The following is a 10403-nucleotide window of genomic DNA, read 5'->3' on the forward strand; positions in this document are numbered from 1 at the left end:
CCCCCAGAATCAGGCCCCACCTTTAAGGTGTCTCAAGTCTGGTACCCAAAATTACCAGTCACATTTGAAAATCTTGGCCTTGCACAATGATGAGGCCAAAGGCAGCTCTGGTTGCTGGTCCAAAGAGGGCGGCCTTATAAGGGCCACGGGCAGTCAGATGTACCATGGATTGTCATGTTTTTTCCTAGTGTGGACCACGTGCCAGAAGATGGGAGCCTCCCTTCTCATTTGTGGCCATCTCCCCTCTCACTGGCAACTGAATAACATCCCTCTGGCAACTACAACAGTTGCTCACATGGCACAGTCACTTCAGGAAAATATTTAGGGAGAGATTTTCAAAGACACACAGAAGAGCGAGGCGCTCAACTCCCGGGCGAGTGGGTGTGGAACTGCCCTTCCTGCCATTGAAAAATCTCCTCCTTAATGTCTTTTCAGCTTCTTTTTGGCATTTCACAGCTAGAAACAAGGACCGTATCACCAGCCATCTCTCCATGGACCACAATCCAGGTGATCAAATGGTGGCTTCTGATCTGGAGGTATATAGGGATAGTATACAGAGTCCTTAGTTCTGGAAGGGATATTAAACCTTGTGCTTCAGGGATTAAGACAACCTCTAATTTAAGGGGACCAGAATGAGACCTAATGTAGCCAGCAGATTATCTCACAACTGCTACTGTGAGATTCTTAGGTATTCCTCTGAAGCATCTGGTGCTGGCCAGAGACAGGATACTGGGCTAGACTGTAGGTCTGATACAGCCTGTCAGTTCCCTATCCATTTTCCTGTCAAGCAATATTAGGATCTGATGTAAGTTTAGTAAAAAAATGTGAATGTCTCCCTTTTCTGTTTGAACGTGAGGCTCAGAGCTCTAGAAATGGTGTGTGTGTGGGGGGGGGTGAGAGAGAGAGAGAGGCTGAGTCCCATTTGGGTTGTGATCAGGATTGTAAACTCAAGTGAAAGCTTTGATGGATCTTCTGAACATGGAAAGTGTTAACAAGAGAACACATTTTACCTGGTTATGAGTAGCACCATGTCTCACTCAGATAATAAAGGCCAATCTACAGTGATTACACCTTATAAAATGCAATTCTCCCTAGGTAGACGTGATGACAAGTAACAGACACAGATAACAACTGCTACTGTGTGAAGGCATCATCTATAGTAACTCCTAGTATAATGGAACGGAGCAATCGTTCATAATGGCTTCTTGCAGCTATCATTACCTAAAGAAAAGGAAGATCTGGTGATAGAAGCTTTTAATCTTCATTTTCCCTCCTGGTTCAAATGCAAGTCGCTGTTCAGTACAGATTGCCCATGTCTTTCATAATGTTTTGCCTTTTTCTTTTCGTGACATCTGATTCTGTGAATTGTACAGAGGAGGTCCGAAAGTTAAATAATTGATATGGATGGTTATTCCTGAGGGCGAATATACCCATGACAGATTTATGACATTTAACAAGTTCTTAGTGTCATAAAAGAATGAAGATGTCCATAGACAAGAGTCACTTGCAGTCAGACAGGGGTTGATTCTGCACACACACACGTGAGTAACTTTACTCAAATGAACAGTCCCAATTAAATTAATGGCACTACCTGCTTGTGTAAAGTTACTCAGATGCATAAACGTTGGCAGACTCAGGGCCCTAGTTTGTATGATGTAGTTACATTTGCCAAGGGGTGGTACATAGTGACACTTGAAGTCCAAGTTTATTTTCTAGGTTTTATTTTATGTATATGCTCAAAAACTGTGAAGAAACAAGTATTATGATGATTAAACCATCTATTATCCTGAGAAAGAAGTGTCAGAATATCTTCTAATTCTATAATTGTGGGTCACTGGGTTGTTTTTTTTCTTTTTTGCCATTCAAATTCCTTTTGTGGGGAAGAAATTGCTGTCCAGATGAGAACATTTTATAACTGAGTCTAAAATGAAACCATCATATTTTTTCCTCCTTTTTGAGAGGAATGAGCTAGCCTAAGGGCCCAGCAATGAGTACCGGACAGGCCGACCCCCTGTAGCTGCATAGAAGATGATGGGCAGCAGTGGACCTCTGTGCAGGATCAGGTCCTAAATTAGTTCCCTAACAGTTGGTCCTGCTGAAACCATAAGTGTGAGATGGAGGACTAAAGTTTTGGAGCATTTCCCTATTTGATGTGATTATCTCTCCCTCTCTCCCCACTTTATGTGAGCACTGCACATGGAATTAAAACCAGCAGGGAACTGACTGTTGGGACAGTGGGCTCTGGGTCCTCCTCTGAGTGTGACAGCAGTTCTCAGCCCTGCTCTAGCTTGCACCTCAGGATGTTCTGGCTCTTTGGGGAACAGCTCTGGCAAGGAGGGGTGTGAAGGCAATCACCAAACTGCAGGCCTGGTGTTTCATTCATATGTTTGTTTATGAGAAGCAGTGTAGCTCCTGCTGAGTGAGTAGTGGGGAAGTTGAAGAATTTTTTTTCTTTTAAATGGTGGTTCTGGAGGTGGATGAATTTTCCTGGGTGTCAGGTTGCAGCATCGCTCCAGATTCAAAAGGGAGCCAGCTGGCTGGTGCTGCTTTGTGAATAGATGCAGCCAAATCTGTCTAGAACCTAGATTTGGCCGGAGACACTGGTGGCATGTGGAGCAGTTAATCAGCTTAGACGTAGCCCTGCTTGAGTGCTAAAGTGTAGAGAGAGCACAGATTCCTTTTGGATCCGGTGTGCAGGCTGTGGGGAAGTGCAAAGCTTGTTAATTTAGTGTCAGATTTGCAAGGAGTGTTCGGCCAGGTCTACACTAGAAAGCTTTGCCAGCATAGCTCTACCAGCAAACCCAGCGAGGGTAAAAACAGCTTATTCCAGACTCAAGTGCTTTTGGCAGCGCAGCTTATACTGATTCAGTGAGTGGAATAAGATCTACCAGCAAAAGCACTTTTAGGCTTGTGTAGCTGCATCCACACGAGGGCTTTCAGCAGTATAGCAACGGCATTACAAATCACACCCCTAAGTGCTATGCTGGCAAAAGCCCTGAGGTAGATGAAGCTTCCCCAGCTTTTGCTGGCCTAGCTTATGTCACTTGGGGAACCTGTCTAGGCTCTGCTGTCTAAAGGGCTAACTATGCTGGAAACCCTTTTCCTGCAGACCTGGTCTAAGGGGCTGTGGGGGCAAACTGCTATTGGATTTCAATGGGATTTGGGCACTAAATCTTTTACGCCCCTTGATTTACATTTCCTGTTACCTCTGCTTTAGCTAACTCATGCAGACACTTCAGCCTGGGCCTGGCAGCATTACATGTCTCAGCAATTCAAAGCCTCTGGTTTATGTCCTTTTACTGGGGCTGTGGGGTCAATGCTAACCACTCTGGAGTACAAGCTTCTCTGCCTGCCCATACTGGTGGAGTAAACAGCACCAGCTGCTGAAGGGCAGGAAGTGAGCTACAGCCTGAGGTTGGCTGATTTGTTTTTTCCCCCCACTCTGAAGACCCCGGATCTCTTACAGGGTAAGCAAATGGCTCAGGTTGTCTCTTGTTAAAGTGTCTGAATGTGTTCGTTTGATCAGCTTAGCCTAAGCCACATTGCACCGGAAGGTATTTACATGAAATAGCTTGTCCGCCTCCAGCATCCTCTCTTGTCCCCTCCAGAATTCATTTGTGACCGTAGCTCGTCACACCTGCATTGCTCTGTTATATACTCGCTGTAAAGCTCTCTCTAGTCTCATCTATTGGAGTCACTAAGGTTTCCAAAGGCACGTTGTGGAATTCTTTACTTTGGCATTGCACTTAGAACAGCTCTGCACTTCCAGAGAGCTCACCATTTGAGGATCTACCCCCATAAGACCTTTATATCGCGGGCCCAAAGTTTCAGACCTGTCCTTTTTTCAGGGCCTGGTTTTAGAAACATGCCAGGGGCCTGATTTTCAGCATGCTCATCACCTGCAGCGCCGAACGACTTTCAGTGGAATTGTGGGTCCTGCAGCTCTGAAAATCAGCACCGGGTCTGTCCCCAGTCTGGTCGAGAAGGGGAAACTGAGCCACAGTAATTCAGAGACTTGTCTAAAGTCTCCCAGGAGTCTGTGGCAGGACAGAGAACAGAACCTAGTCTTGGTCCTGTGCCTTAGCTGCAAGATCAAACACCCCTAGCTCACTGTCACACAGCAACTGAGCTGCTAAGACCCTTCGTCCCTGCCCTTCTCTGTGTGATGGTGTGAGTGGTTTCAGCTCAATTTGAAAGTCAGATCCTAACTCGATGAGTAGAGATTGTTTTGCAGATTACATTTATCAGGCAGAGCTGCCTCAGGATTGTAAAGCTAGTTTTGTCCCTAGGTATCTCTGTTTCCCTTATGGCAAATCCTGCGTGATAGTGCTTTGGAATATTTTTCTTTTGCCCCTGGTGTTTTAGGATTAGTCATTTAATCATAGGAGAGACATTTAAAACTTTACCAACAGCTGAGTCTAATAAGTGGTGTGCATAGTATTTAGAGATCTCGTCTCAGGATTTTTTAAACATTTTTGTTCTGTCACAGAATCAATGACACATTCATAGCTGAAAAGCACATGCAGACAGGCAGCCTGGGGATTAATTATTGCTTTATTGTTAAGGATGCCATTTTGTTTTCCTCTAGTAAAAACAGAAGGCAGCTAAGTGTTCATGAAGCTTTCAGTGATGTCAAGCTCATCAGTCAGCTCCATTCATTGGATCATCCAAGCGGTCCCATGGCTCTTGGGACTCAAAGAGCCTTCCAATTAGGGATGACTTGTCATGGGAGCTTTCCCTCTCTTGAAAAGCTAGATGTGGATGTGGCAGTTCTGAACTAGGGAACATGACAAGTTCAGCTCCAGCAAAGCATGGATAATTTTCACTTCTTTCTCCTGGCAAACTGGTGTTTCCTAGCAGCACTGAAAACTTTTCTCCACTAGGAATTCCTTTCCTTAGTCCTTACTAACATCTCGAGGCTGGAGGCTCAGAGTGGTTTTGATTCTTCCTACACATGATGTGGCCGGGCTGGGACCTGATCCATACAGCCAAATGAGAGACAATACTTTTGTGATGCCCTCCCCCGCCCCCCGGGTGCCACCTGGGACTGGGGTACCACTGAGCTTGCCTAACTCACCAGCCTGTTTTCCCTTTCCACTGTACTGCTATGCAGCCTGTCAAGCCCTTCCTGAGGCTTCAGACGCACTTAACCAGCATGCACACAGGTAGGGACACACCCAGCTGCAGCTATACACACAGAAGCTGAGATCAGCTCTGCATGAGAAGGCTCAGCTAAGGAATTGCCCACTACTGAAGTGCACCCCCCCCCAGAGGGTAAACCCAAAATTGTACCATCTTGTGCTGCACAGAGATTTGTACAGTGTAAGCTCATGAAATTCGCCCCCTCTCTCAATGTGGAGAGGGATACACACAGCTTTCTGCTCCCAGTTATGGTTTCCACACACACTGGTTTTAGACAAAACAAACGAAAATTTATTCACTATAAAAGATAGATTTTAAGTGATTATAAGGGCTAACAAAGAGATCAAAGCAGATTACCTAGCAAATGAAACAAACACACAAACTAAGCTAATATACTAAAGAAACTGGTTATAAGTAGCAAATTCTCACCCTAAACATTTTAGGCAGATTGCAGAGATTCTTGAAGGCAAACTGCACCTGCTTGCAGCTTAAAACTCCAGATATATCTTTCAAAGGCCAGACACCTTCCCAGTCTGGGCTCAGCCCTTCTCCCCTAGTCCAGTCTTTTTGTTCTTAGGTGTTTCCAGCAATCCTCTTTCTCGGGCAGGGAGTCACTGAAGAATGAATCACAATGATGTCACTCCCCTGCTATAAATAGTCTTTGCATATGGCGGGAATCCTTTGTCTCCCAGTTTGATTCCCACCCCCGGTCAGTGGAAAAACACTAGTATTATCATGAAATCCAGTACCAGGTGACTTGGTCATATGTCCCTGCAATCATAGCTCAGGGGCTGCTTTCACTGTCCCCAGGAAGGCTTCCTGGTGGGAGATTGGCATCTTCAAAGATGTATTATTTTCCCTAATGTCCCTTCCCAGCGAGCCAACCAGATTGATTCATTTTCTGTCTAGTGGGTGTTCCTCAGGTGTAAACACATTTGTAATAGATGCATAGACAATATTCCCAACTTCAGCTACAAAAATGTTACATGCATACAACTAGGATACTCATCTTCAGTAAATCAGAACCTTTCCAATGACACCTCACATGTTTTATCTTGCATAAAATACATAATAGTTATGCCATAATCATACCATAACAACATCTCGATGAAGAATATGGGGGAATAGTGTCGCAACTTTGTCTTGCAGAAAGGTCTCGCAGAAAGTTTTAATAAACTAGCTGTGTAATGTTCAGAGCAATGAGAACATCTGGAAACAGAGGCTCAGGAATTTGTAGCACTCATTCCCCAGCAGACTCATTGGCTTATGTCATGTAGGTTCGCCTCTGTCCTGGAGGCAGGCGTTCGCCCCATTGTGCAAGGGCATGGGTTGGTCAATGGGTTGCGTGTGGGGCAGTCTGGGTGCTCTCAGAGAGGGGAATGTTCTCTGTGGGCATGAGGGGAGGCAGGACAGGGCACAGCTGTGATTGGTCTCATTAAACCTGCAGCAGGGTCCGAACCCATTTCTATGTCTGGTCTCTCCCAGATCTGCATGGCTGCAGTGAGCCGAAAGGAGAGGCTGAGCCAGCTCTACTTCACTGGGCGTTGGGTGACCAGCATGGAACACTCCAGGGCACTTGTCCTTGGGCAGCAAGGTTTGCTTTCAGAGAAGGGCACGGGAGGTTTTGGTCAGTTAGTGGGGAGAAAGAAATGAGAGACCTCTCCCTGCTCCCCAGAACAGCAACCCCACTCACCTCTTTGAGATTAAAAACTAGGCCAAAGGGTGGAGCTAGGTGGAGCTGGCATTGACCGCGTTTCTCCCGTCTCCCAGCTGAAGCCTGCTGAGAAGAGCTGGTAAGGTGCCACCCTGGCTTGGCGCAAACCCTGGCATGTATGGCTGGACAGAAAGCAGTACAGTAAAGCTCTGCAATGGGCAGGGATGAGCCAGGTAGGATCAGCACTGACTGCATCCGAGCCCTGGGGGAGATGCGGTCGGTGCTGATAACATTGGTGAGTGCTGAAGGGTGGCCAGATATAATGGAAGAGCTGAGTCAATGCCCTTATCTCTGCTCTCAGCCTGTGGGGAGAGACTGAAATGAACTTGCACTTGTGGAAACTCTGCCACTGAGACGCAGACATGCATGCACTGTAACTGGAAGAGTCTCCTGCACTTACACAGCACCTTCCATTGGGGCTTTGCTGATGGTAAGCCTCACAGCAGCCCAGGGACAGAGATGGTCTCATCCCCATTTTACTGTGGGGAAACAGAGAGGTGAAATGACTTATCCAAGGTCAGATGCCAAACTAGTGGCAGTGTTGTTGCGACCCCCGCAACGAGATGAATGTGGGTCTTTAGCCCCATCTAGTGGATGGTTAACCAAGAAGGCTTCCAACTCTTATTGCTTAATGCTTATGGACTCGGGCCACGCGTTTCAGAAGGGACAGCTACGTTTAGGTGCCCCTGTTTTTGGGTGTCCGACTCGAGGCACGTCAAAGGGTTTGATGTTCAGGAATTGCTGGGAAGCCACCCTCTGAAGCATCAAGTCCTTTCAGGCGCCTCAAGTTGGGCAGCTAAACCGGAAGCACCCAAGATGACGGGTCACGTTTGCAGATCTAGGCCTTAGCCCTTTAGCTTGGGCGTGACAGGTTCATATTTTTCGTGCTGAACATCTTGGCTCCAATGCCCTCTGTTGGGCTGGTTACCCTGGGGTTAGAATTCATGCGTTCCCACGCTTGGGGCACCTCTATGAGTGCCTGCGCGTCAATTCACCCGCCTGGACATGGAACAGGCATAGTTTCATTTATTTATTTTTCCGTTTTTTAAAAAAAATTCCCCCTCTGAGTGCCAGCCAGTGCTCTAGGTGCCCAGCCCACACATTAGAAAGCCCAGCCCTCCCCACACCCAGGGATGGCCCATCCAGCTCTCCATCTCGGCCCACACCCTCATCAGCGGCCTTAGCAATGAGGGGCAAGAGATGGAGCTTGCAGTGTGCAGGGGAAGATTACACACCTGGGCCAAGGTGTGCGGGGGCGGGGGAGTGAGTCCCCAACTCAGTACCCCCTCCCGGAGAACACCCTGCCAGCAGTGCCCTCTGGTTTATATTAAGGGAGTCGGTGCTGGTCTCGCTGTGGTGTAGGCCATAGGCAGAGGGGTTCCCTCAGGGAACCAGGCCTCAGGGCTTTATAGGGTAACACCAGCGCCTTGACCGTCACCCATAACATTTCTGTGGTTCACCTGGAAGGCCGCATGGGGCTGCTTTGTGCCCCGTTCTGAGAGGGACAGGGTGACCCCACACAAACCGCATGGAAATATCTTATCCCTGGGATGGGTCCAGCCGCCAGCCCGACGTGCAGGTTTTGTGCTGCCTCTCCAGCTCTAGAGAAGGCGTCTCATGGGCTGACGAACCTGAGATTGACCTTCATGTTTCACCATTCTCAGGTTAGACAGTCCTCGAAACACCCCTCACTTGGGCAGCGGCCAGGCTCCTCCTGTGGGACGTCTTCCCCCGCCTGTCCCCTGCAGTAGAGATGAGAGAGAGAAGCGTTATACCTCCCCCTCCCTCTTTACGTACCGGCAACAACGTCTACACACCGTGTCTGCTCACTGTGTCGGAGCTCTTCATGGGCGAGAGTGAATTAGAGCTCTCACCCCCAATGCCACCTGCAGCTACTGTGCCGTATTAATAACCATTCAGGGGGCTAGTTATCGAAACAGCAGCCAGCTGACGGCATGAGTTAATGGTAGCAAATTGTGTAGCTGTCTACCATGGTCTAGGCCAGAAGCGGCTGCTGTGAGAGCCATTCAGTCGTATACCTGCTCTGGAAAGTTTCCCCCTTGTAAGTGCCGGAGGGGCTCCCTTACTTACCTCTCCCCACTGCAGCGGGGGGCCTGTGTGGATGTATTGTATTGATCTTAGGCCTTCCCTGCACTCAGTGGCAACTTGTTGCTGTCACGGCAGACGATGGTTGAAATATCACAAGACTGGTCTCCTGTATTTGGGGGGGGATCAAGGATTCAGAACCCAAGGTCCATATGCAAACGAGAACGTGCAGAGGGTTACCCTGAGAGCACGTGCAACTCCCGTGCCTGCCCATGGCTACAGCGCGTGCAGTCATGGGAACTGCATGCGCACTGACAGAGGGTTGCAATTGTGCTTGCGTTCTTGCACGCGGTGAGTTTGGGGTGGAAGAGCTGAGGAAACATTTCGTGAACCATTCCTTTGATACACGTTCCTAGTTACAATCCCTCTATTCCCAGCCAGGCATTTCAGCTTCTTCACCTCCACACCAGCCTGAGCGTGCAGTAAAATATCACCTTCCCAAAGCCCTCACAGGACTGGTCAGGGGCTGGCTTCCGGGAGTGGGTTTCTGGGCCAGGCAAGGCCTAGGCAGATAGATGGGAGGGTACCATCTGGCAAAGCAAAAATACACCTTAGGATGCTGGGATTCTCCTGCTGCTGGCATCCTTGTACTTGTGCCTGGCCCGTGCCTCACGACACTGTGTTTGGCCTAGTGGTGAATGTAGCGATTACAGAGACCCTGCCCCCCCCAGGGAAGGCCCATTTGGTAACACTAGCATTGCTCGCTCGTTGGACAGGCACCTGCATTATGACCATACAAGGGCAAATATCACTTTGAGGCTGGGGCAGCCGATGATCGCCATCAAATGGGCCTGCAGAGCAGCTTGATTGGGCCTGGGGTAGCTTAGAATCATAGAATCTCAGGGTTGGAAGGGACCTCAGGACCAACCCCCTGCTCAAAGCAGGACCAATCCCCAGTTTTTGCCCCAGCTCCCTAAATGGCCCCCTCAAGGATTGAACTCACAACCCTGGGTTTAGCAGGCCAATGCTCAAACCACTGAGCTATCCCTCTCTCCCTCCCTTTCCTGTGTCAGCTTTTCCATGTGCTGTCACTGCTGTGAGAGACAGAGCTGACTGTGTCGAGAGCAGTGACACTTCCTTCTCCTCCGTTGGGATGGCGACCGTTGGCTCCGTGATGCCCCCAGCCTGGGCAGCAAGCGCTTGTCTAATGCCTAACTCCAGTCTAGCAAGTGGCCATGCTTCCGCGTGCTTCCCTGATAGGACTGTGCACTGCTCACGTGCTGTATTAGTACCCAGGCGTTACGGGCTGTGACCACAGGTTCCTTTCCTCCCTGTCTTAACGTGGGGGGGCGGAGAGGGTCAGCCCCTGGGCTGGGGAATGCACATCAGCACTGCCTACCTCCCCTTCAGCGGGGCTCACTTCAACCCAGCACAGAATGTAAAACGCTGTGGAGTCCAGGGATTGCAGGAGAGGCTTGGCAGCTCCCGGCGTGGGCGTCCA

Source organism: Natator depressus, chromosome 13 (genome assembly GCF_965152275.1).
Source record: "Natator depressus isolate rNatDep1 chromosome 13, rNatDep2.hap1, whole genome shotgun sequence".
In the NCBI taxonomy this organism is placed as follows: Eukaryota; Metazoa; Chordata; order Testudines; family Cheloniidae; genus Natator; species Natator depressus.